The sequence below is a fragment of the Dendropsophus ebraccatus genome, chromosome 6, assembly GCF_027789765.1.
Source record: "Dendropsophus ebraccatus isolate aDenEbr1 chromosome 6, aDenEbr1.pat, whole genome shotgun sequence".
Classification (NCBI taxonomy): Eukaryota; Metazoa; Chordata; class Amphibia; order Anura; family Hylidae; genus Dendropsophus; species Dendropsophus ebraccatus.
Window position 1 is genome coordinate 128,485,197 of NC_091459.1, and position 10,902 is coordinate 128,496,098.

Genomic DNA, 10,902 nt, shown 5'->3' on the forward strand with positions numbered 1-10,902 from the left:
GGAAGGTACCATGACCTTAAACTCAATGAACCCGCTGACACCACTGAGTGATTTAATGTAAAGGCAGAAAAGGTTTTCACAGCGTTAACACATAAGATTAACTGTAAATCATTGATGATGCACAAATGGAATTGCATAATCTCAATGTCGACAAAAACTTTGCATCTTGGTTTGCAGACGTAAGACTTCTAGGCTCTAAGAGAGCCGAATGGATTATAGTTTTGGCAAAGCCTGGTTTGTATGTATGTTTTATTATATTTACTGTTATTACTGGGTCATTAGTAGGTCATCAAACTGGTGATATAAACCCTGATTGACTTTTAACCCTCTTCAACTATTTATTTTTATTATGTTATGGGAATTCCTAAATATATCATATACATGAGCTTCTTATGGCAGAGTCTAATATATAGAGGCTGTTTGATGAAAGCTGGACCCATAGTATCATGAATAAGCCCTTTAAAGCTGAATATAAATCATGCAGTATAACAACATAAAGGCCTATGAAGAACCCAGCTCTGCTCCAGCAATACAAATTTATAAATTTGTCAAAAGTTCACACTATTAAGATATGTAAACACAATCTTGGAGTCCCGACATGTTTTGCTGAAAACACAGCATCATCAGGGGAAGATATCTTCTTCCCCTGATGATGATGCATTTCTGGTGAAACATGAAGGAATAACTGAATTGTGTTCTCATATTTTAATATATCCCCATTGTCCTATTCCCCTGATGATGCTACCTTTTCATTGAAGCATGAAGGAATAACATTGTGTTCTCATATTTTAATATATTCCCAGTGTCCTATTCCCCTGATGGTGCTGCGTTTGCAGTAAAAGATGTTGGGGAGATGCTAGGGATGTAGTCTCATATTTCATGATACTTTTATCATGTTTGGATTAGGGAATCCTGTCCTTATTGTGAATCATTTATGTTTAGAACTAGAGATTAGCGAATAGTGAAATATTCGATAATTCGAATAGCTCCCGATATTTGTATATTCGAATATTGAATCCCATTATAGTTTATGAGAGAAAAATACTTGGGACCTGGAAATCAATATTCGACCACTAGGAGGTCACCAAGTGCACAATGACACCTCAGGAAATGATGCCAACACATCTGGATGCATATGGGACAGCAGGGGAAGCATGCGTGGATACATCTAACACTAGTGATGAGCGAACATCCCAATTTTCCCAAGTGTACGCCAAAGATTCACAAACAAATTATGAACGTAAAGTAGAAGCGTACATTTCGGTCTAGCAGTATGCACTTGGATACGTATCAGGTCGCAGATACATATCAGGTCGCAGGTACAGGACGCAGACTGTGCAAATCAGTAGTAGCAAGATAACAGCTATTATCCCGCAATCACGGTATACAGCCGTATACACTATCAGTAGATGTCTGAACACACTGCCTTTCTCCCAGCAGCTTCTAAATATATGGTTTTATACTTTTAGCCCTAACAAGGGCTTTTGGGGGTCCCTCCCTACCTAGCTTCACCTAAAAGCTTTCTCTCCCTGGTATACAATCCCTCCCTCTCTAGCTCCAACCAGCAACTGACACAACTCTGAAATCCCCTATTCCTATATTCAGGAGGTGACGTAGCCAGCCAATCACAATTAGAGTTTTTTTTTTTTAAGTTCTGCCTATTCCTAGTGCCTGTCCCTCCCCCCTGCATGATTATTACCAGGAAAAAAATGCCAGGGGGTGTGGGAGGGCGAATCGAATTTTGACTACTTTGGTGTTCGAATATTCGAACTCATTCTAATAGCTCGAATAGCGTACTATTCGATCGAATTCTATTTAGAACCACGTCTGTGCATTCTTTACCAAATATTATTTGCTTCCTCATTAAGGCAGCACTGTGTAGCTTTTGTTGTAGTGTTGTGTAGTTTTCTCCTGTATGTGATGTCCAATAGCTGCACCATGTTGCCCCAAGCGATGATCTGGATTTGCAGCCTGTCTCCTCCATCTCTCTGAAGGCCTTCTTCTGAGGCCTGAAATAAGTGGAAGTGTGCGCTAGGGAGAAGAAGGTTTCAGCTTTTTACTGCTCTCCAGGAAAAAAAAAACCCTTTAAGGCTCTGTTCATGTTTACTCCTACTGGTGATTTATATGATGGGAGATCCACCTGATGAATATCTCCGATAGAGGTCTGTGACATATTCCACTTTAACAACATATAATAGTTTATACTGCTTGGGGGGGGTTCATATTACATTTTAGTTTTCATGTTTTGTTTTGTTTTCTTATTTATTGTTTTTTTAACCATTCTGCAATCTACAAACCTAGTCCATTTTTTTTTTTTTTGTGGCAAATTCCCAGATTAAGGGAACTCTATGCATATGTATACTAGGATCTCTTTCTAGAAGACATGCTAGGCTTACATAATAGGGCTATATTCACACTACGTATTAGACCGGCCGTTCCGTGACCCTGGCCGGGTCACGGAACGGCCGGTCTCTGGCTGGATCATCTCGGCCGGTACTTAAGTACCGGCCGGGTGATCTTTTTCGGCCGCAGAGCTCTAATGCGGGTGCATCAGCGCGCGCCCGCATTAGAGCTTCCCATAGCGCACAGAGCCGCTCGCTTCACTGTGTGAACTGACAAGGCTTTCTGCGGCCGGAATTCACTGAATTCCGGACGCAGAAAACTGACATGTCAGTTGTTTGCGGCAGCATATGGGATCCCGTCCGGAGCGTGTACGATGTGTGTACGCTCCGGCCGGGATCCCATAGAAGAACAGGCATTGTTCCACCGCAGTAAAAGTACGGCCGTTGTTGCCATTGGCAACAACGGCCATACTTTTACGTAGTGTAAACATAGCCTAAAAGTGATCTTAACACCCTAAGGTTAGCTTCATACTAGGTAAAAAATTATGGCTGTCTTTTATAATAACATCCATCATTGCGCAAATAACATTATTTTTTAAATTAACGGAGGTTATTTGGACAATGCTGGTTTATTCATAAAAACGGCCGCTATATTTACATAGTGTGAACCTACATAAATTTGAATAATAAAAAAAAGGTATAAAACAGATAATCAAAATAATAAATTAATAAAATAAATAAAATCATAAAGGGGGCAAACTCAACAGAAACCTGCAGTAAATGGACAGGTTATCCCTATAAAAGCCTAGCTTGGATTCTGACCGTACGGATCAGTGCTCGCTCAAATATTTTAAGTAAAATAAATAAGCTTGTATTTAATCATTTCTTTGGGAGCCCATTTCTTTGGCAGAGGAAAATATATTGACATAAGCGTCCGACTGGAGTTGCCAACTTTTTGTCTCCTAGTTGCCATGGTAATTTGAGGAACTTGGAGAGAAACAAAGGAATAACAAATTCTAATTGTCTTTATAACAAAGCAAAACCTTAGTTACCTGTGTGGTTGTATTATGTAAACATTAACCCCTTCAAAACCAAGCCCTTTGATGCACAAAAGTCCGGGTCATATAATACAATGTTCCTCCCCGCCTTCTAAGAGCCATAGCGCTTTTATTTTTCCACCTACAGGGCTGGTTAGGATGTTATTTTTTGAGCCATGATCTCTAGTTTTTATTAATATCATATTAGTGCAACAAAATTTTTTATCGCTTTTTATTAATTTTTTTCTGATATATAATTTAAAAAAATCTGCAATCCTGGTGTGTGTGTTTTTTTTTTGTTTACGCAGTTCACCTTGCGGGAACAATAATGTAATATCTTAATAGATCGGACAATTCTGCACGCTACAATATATAATATGTTTATTTATTTTATTTATCCACAGAATAACTTTTCCCTTATCCACAGAAGAGATTGCGGGGGAGTCCGACCGATCACCGTATCTGGTTCCCAGCTTCTCTGCCATGAATAGGTGCCACAGGTATGGCATGTGACCCATTGCTCTATTCATTAATATGGAACCGCCTGAGATAGCCAAGCAAGTTGGTGCTTACTCGACTCTTTCCAGCAGCTCCATAGGAAGGAACAGAGCTGCCGAAACAGTGCTTACTCAGCTCTTTCCGGCGACTCAATGGGAATGAATAGAGACAGGGGTTACATACTGTATCCTGGGCTCTTTTCATAACAGAGAAGCAAGGGACCAGATACAGAAATTGGCGGGGGGTACAGAGTAGAGATGAGCAAACCATCGGACTTTTGGTCTGACGACATCGGTGCTCTCTCATTATGCCTGTGATCCCGGCCGCATAGTTGCGCTCCCGCGAATATGCGGCCAGGATATTCCAGGGAATTCAACAATGATTCCCTGGAATATCCTGGCCTCATATTCCCGTGAGCGCAAGTATGCGGCCGGGATCACAGGCATGACGAGAGAGCGAACTGCTTTTGGACCAAAAGTCCAAGCAGTTCGCTCATCTCTAGTACAGAGGTCGGACCCTCTGCAATCTCTTACTTTTCCCCTGTCCTGTGGATAGGTGAAAAGTTAATTTTTATTGGATAATCTCTTTAAGATGCCTACATACCTTGAATAACTGTCGGTCAGCGGTTATATCTCTTGTCCTCCTCATACACATGAACATTCATCATAGCCAAATGTTCATGGGTTCCTACAGGGGGTTGGAAGGGGGGGGGGGGGGAATGAAGCCAGGATCCAGATAACCCTGGTGCCGGGTTTGTTTCTCGGAGAGCAAAGCAGTCAGGCAGTGAAAAATCACACCCGATCCCTTTATCCAGTGAGATCATCTGTTGGTGGAAACCTGGGATGCCTCCATACCTCTTATACTTAAAGCCAGTGGCCAACATTTGTATAAGGTATATAGGGACCCATATAGGGATTGTCAGTCTTCACCATTTGAGTTCTGGGTCCAGACTATGGATGCCCAGGAGCCTCATCATCTCTGTGACCATGAAATTCCCTGAAGAACACCATAAAATCTCTATTTACAGTAAGGGTACTATCACACGGCCCCAATGGGGCCCCAATATAACTGTAAATAAGTGCCAATCTGCTAGATCGGCAATCGTTTACTGGGCCTATTATACGGCCTGATAATCGTTTAACAAGTGCTGCATGTTAAACAGAGCGCAGGAGGAGCCCTGGACCATGGATAGGTAATGTATGGACTTTGCAACTCGCCGGCCGCGCACCGCTATTACGCGTAGCAGTGTGCGGTTGGTGCCCGACAATTATAGGTCTAAACCTATATCAACGATCAGCCAATGATCGTTGTCATCGGCTGATCGTTGTGTTTATTACATGGAACAATAATGGGCCGGATAGGGCCGATTCGGCCCATTATCGTTCCGTGTAATAGTACCCTAACTGTGCACAGTATCTTTATAAATGTTAACTTTTGTATAGTTTTTACATTGACTGACAGCAGTAAAGGGTGACATGACCCCTCTGCTAAGTTGAGAACTGCAGGGTTGCATAAGCTATAGCCTCAGCACAATTACATGCTAACATTACATTGCTAGTGCTGGTAGCGTGATGGTTTTATTTGGGTTTTCTTGGCCTATGATGGCCTATGAATGGGATTCTCCATAAATTACTGATCGTCAGGGTACCGACATCCAGCAATCCCACTGTTCATCTGCTTGACACTCACACTACGCCGTGATGGTGGTTGTGACACATTACTGCAGCTCAGCTACTCTTGATGAGTATATATATTGGGGCCTGTGCATGTGTTCTTACATGGAACAAAGAAGCCAATGTCACGATCCAGTTTGATCACGGAGCTCCGATGTACCAAAAGTGGTTAATAGGTGGAGGGCAGCCCATGGTAGAAGTTAGTCTATCTTTTGTCTTGGACTCTGTCAGCAGGACCATCTGTATTGATTTGGTGAGCATAAAGTCAAAAGAGTATATGCTGCCTATGTGTTATTTATGGTACAGCTTAGAATTCCATCATGTTTGATTCTTAGTTCGCTCAGTTTGCCAAACATTGTATGGTGATACGTTATTCAAGTTTGTTAATTTGGGGGTATTGTTAATGTAGGAATCTGTTTTGTGTGTTTTTAATAAATAAATATGCATGATAAGTAAATATAATCAACAAACACTAAATACAAGCATTAAAATTATGTTTTTTTCTATTTATTTTTTATTTTTTTATTTCATTTGCAAAATATGAATAGAATAATATTTAACATTTTATTTAAAAAAATGTAACCTTTCACTTTTAGGGCACATTCAGAGTATCGAATTTGTGCAGAATTTCAAGCAGAGACCATGTCAATTCTTTGGGCGGATGGCGGAGCGCACGAGAGACATCCTATTAAATGAATGGGACAGGCGGAAATTTAAGCAAAGACCATAGCGTGAACTTCGCTTCAAATTCCACACACTTTCTGTAGTGTGAACTGACTCTTTATTTCAACACTTGCTTTCAGCACTGAATTTTCAATTAACATGTTTCCTTTATTAAAGCAGGAAAGAAAGATATAGAAGATAGAATGGCTTTTCCCTTTCCTTTGTGACTTAATATTGATTCATTAAAAGGCGGTCTAGAGAAAGTTATATAGATTTGTAAATTACTTCTATTTAAAAAGTGCTCTCTGCTACCCCCTCTGTCTATGTCAGGAACTGTCCAGATTAGGAGAGGTTATCTACGGGGATTTGCTACCGCTCTGACATGGACAGAGGTGGCAGCAGAGAGCACTATGTCAGACTAGAAAGACACCACTTCCTGCACGACATACAGCAGCTGATAAGTACTGGATGGCTAGAGAATTTTAAATAGGAGTGATTTACAAATTAGTATAACTCTCTGACTCTATTTGATTTGAAAACATTGATTTTTTCCCCCCCTCTGGTGTACCCCTTTAAAGCTAGATAAACTTTACTGTACATACTAAATTAAAAAGTGATTTTTAGAGTATGTATAATGGCCATTGGATGACGAACTATAAGATTCACTCTCTGTAAAAACATGTGATACGCTATTTAATATATGGGGAGGTAGATATGAATTTTTAATGTTGTAACCACAGATATTAATATGGGTTTAGTGTTTGCATTGCAGATATTGTGTAACTAAGTTTATCCAACAAAAATAGAATATAGAATGATACTACCATTTATTTGGTTCATGTATTCATGCATCTTTCCATTATCTATAATTTGAACCAAACATATATTAAATTACATTAGGCATTACATATTAACTATAGGTAAAGAGCAATCCATTAGCCGTGGTTTGCTAGAGGTTACCTCCACTGAGGGGTTTTCCTCTCCTCAGTGCTGAAGGGTAAATCTTTATGAGTTGAGGTTTAAAAAAATAAATAAAAAACAAAGGATAATTTATATGAAATCCAGCTGATGTCACAGTCATAATGTTGTATCTTGGGATTCAAGTAAAGTTTACTTACAATGGTTAACTAATTTTGGCTAGTAAAATTTGTTAAATTTAATGGGGTATTCCATTCAAGTAAAAGACATGTTGAATCATTCCGCCTCCTGAAGACTAAGGGGGAGATTTATGAAAGGGTGTAAATATACACCTGGTGCAAACTGCCCACAGCAACCAATCACAGCTCTTCTTATATTTTACCAGAGCTGAAAGCTGAGCTGTGATTGGTTGCTGTGGGCAGTTTACACCAGGTGTATATTTACACCCTTTCATAAATCTCCCCCTAACAGTTCATATCATACTTTATTATCTTTTCAGTCTCCTTTCCTAAGTTTTACGCTGATGTTTTCTGCTGAAGACATTGGAAACTGTGTGTGAGCTTACGAGATGGCTCATGTAAATAGTGACCCTTGCTTGCTTATTCTGCACTCTGTAATGCCTCCCCGCAGAGACAGTCAGAGACAGTAAGCCAGGAACACATGAGCCGTCCATATATGTTCCAGCCAAGATCCTGGAGCCTGTGATGTGGCACATCAGGGGCACGGGGAGAGGTAAGTAACGCTTGTTTATTATGCCCCCCCACAACCACCACCAGGGAAATTATTGAAAATTGCCAGACTTCTCCTTTAAAGAAAAACACTTTGGGTTGTACTCACCTGCCAGCTCAGAGAGTTTGTGAGTAGGGATGGCCCGAACCGAGTTCGGTTCGGGTTCGTACGAACCTGAACCCTTGCTAATGATTCCCGCTGTCTGCCCGCTCCGTGGAGCCGGCGGATCCAGCGGGAGGACCGCATGGAAAACTGGGATACAGCCATAGCCATAGGCTGTATCCCAGTTTTCCAGGCGTTACTCCCGCTGTATAGGCCCGCTCCACGGAGCGGGCAGACAGCAGGAATCTGCTGCCGAGCGTTCGGGTTCATAAGAACCCGGACCTCGGCAGGTTCGGACCATCCCTATTTGTGAGCCTTATTTTCCCAGCTCACTCGCAGAAAGATCTTTGGATTCCTGCTTTATCGACCTACTCTTAGAGTAAGGACCCTATTACACGGCCCCCACTTGCTCCTCGATCCCCACTCGCTGTCGGCACTATTACACGCACTGACAGCAAGCAGATAAGAGCGAGCAGGCCACAGGGGAGCTGCTGAAGGGGCTTGCCCATAGATGATGATGGCGACCTGCTGCCACCACACCTATTACATGGAGCGCTGGCCAGCAGACAGGATTTGGGCTCCTGTTGTAAACCAGCGATCAACCGACATTGTGCATGTCAGCTGATTGTTGTTTTACAACATGGGCTAATAAAAGTTAAAGGGGAACTCCGGATAAGAAAAACTTGTTTTCTATTAAAAGTACATTAAAAGTTATATAGATGTGTCTATACAATGCATTACCATATCTGTACGGTTCTGCCACACTGGTAGCTGATAGAAATCCAGGAAGTGAAGAAAACTGGCCCCTCTGCCAATCCACATTCTCTCCTGCTCCCACTGCTCTCCCCCTTAGGAGACAAATATTCCTTGCCTCTGTCTCACATTGTGTGTGTTTGCTGAGCACAGGCTGATGATGCAGAGAGGGGTCAGGGCATGATTCACCTTCTCTGACCAGCCAGAAGCAGGTGTTTCAACTCTGCTGATTGTGCAAAACTCTGCAGTGAAATTCGGGCTATGTTCACACATGTTGGAGTGTCATTGCAGTACTGCAGTATCTGCACAAAAACGATGCAGTAATACAAATAGATAATGCTAAACAGCAGAGAGGATAATAGCCGGCACTGCCAATCCCACCTGCACAAAAAACAAGACATAAACAGTATATCCCATGTAAGATAATACCGGATAATTTCCTTATTGTGGGAATCAACTTCAAAGATAAAAGATGCTTGATCATAATATATGCGTGGAAAGGAAAAAAAATTTTTAAAGTTCTTTGCTTTATTCCAGTATCAGCATTACAGGTAGAGAATACAGCGTGCTGTGCGGGTGGGACCACAATGAAATGATAAAGTACTGCAAATAATTCAGTAACACAATGAAACTGCAATGTGTGAACACAGCCTAGATGTTCTGCAACAGCTTTGGGCAGGGAATGTGCAGGGTGGGGGACTGTGATGGAACAGCTAAGGGAAAGCATTGCATTCTGGAACCTGTAGTACTGTGTACATCAGCTCAACCAGGAAATACAGAAACACAAAATAGAACAAAACCCCCCAAAACAAATGTTTTTTGGGTAGTTTCAAAACTGGGATAGATAGGTAAGTATTGTTATATGCTTTTGCAGAAGTTTCATTTTTTTTAACCTCTACCTGGAGTTCCCCTTTAATATTGGCCGGTTATCAGCCATGTACTGCTGATAATTGCTTCAACAAGAAACCTGAAAAAGCCCTTTCTAAATTTACTTAGAGGATATGTGTGAGATCAGGAGGAGTCTGAGAATCATCTATGAACAAAACACAGCAATCACTGAACTCAAGCAGATCTGCAACAAAAAATCCAATGGAGTACTCACTCAAGAGTCTCCACTGAGTGGAGACTCTTGAGTGAGTACTCCTTTGGATTTTTTTGTCGCTGATCTCCTTGAAATCAGTGATTGCTGTGTTTTGTTGGTCTAATTTTCATTGCCCCTGTTAGCCAGAATCCTGCTCCACACTGACGAGGGGTAAATACCCCGAAATACCCGTCTGTATATGGATGCATGCCTTGGTGACCCTTGTCATGTCGCAATACTTGCCACAGAGTTAGACTTTCATGCAAAAGGGGCCACCCTGGTATTTCCCTATTTATTTTCCAATACCTGCAACCGTGTGGGACTTAAGGGGCTACGTATGAGTGTGGTTTGGTTATCTCCCCACTAGGAGGCACCCCCTTGGCAACAGGCTTCCCTTCTCTGGAGGGATATCTGGCTATTCATGTGTTTTGAGACTCGTAACTGAGGCTCCACGGACCCTTTTCTGCATACCATCATCTATGAAGCCACTGAGAAAGACCAAAGGACCAAGTCTAGCGTTCCGCCCTTGTGGTTGGGAAGTTATTGCAGGAAACCCTTATTGCTGATATGACATAAAACTTATCATGCCTTTAACCAAGGACATTGGCATTTTGTCATGTTTCTTGGTTCAATCATCAGAATTTTAAACTCATATCCAAGCAAATGTTTAGCTAATTTTAATTTAAGTTAAAGGATAGTTCCACCTTAAAATTTAAAGTATATTTAAAAAGCGTTATACAAAGATTAGAGGGGGAATAAAGAGACTGATGAAAAATCAGAAAAATTTAACATTTTACTATTACGCAAGCATATTATATCCAATACAAAGGCAACAGGTTATATGGTGTTCTTATGGCTACTGGAGGTGAAATAAGTTTTTACATTGAGCCCATTTACGTTAATAAGCAACCATGTAATACCTAGTGGCATTAAGTCAAATCTCTTTTTTTCTGGTTTATCCAATAACCCCAATGGGACACCTCCTCGAAGACTACTGTAGGGCTATGTTCACAGCAACTCACGCAATCTCTCTGGTGCATCGCAACATTTTGCTGAGGCCCATGAGGGGTGGGGACAGAAGGGTTAAATTACAAGAAAGAGAAGCT

General features: G+C 41.3%; 1 protein-coding gene across 1 annotated transcript in view; it reads right to left on the reverse strand.

Annotated features, from left to right (window-relative positions):
- The window catches only part of LOC138796053 (cysteine-rich venom protein-like), a 427,653-nt gene that overhangs the window by 90,497 nt on the left and 326,254 nt on the right, over positions 1-10,902 (reverse strand). The gene's annotated exons all lie outside the window — the stretch shown is intronic.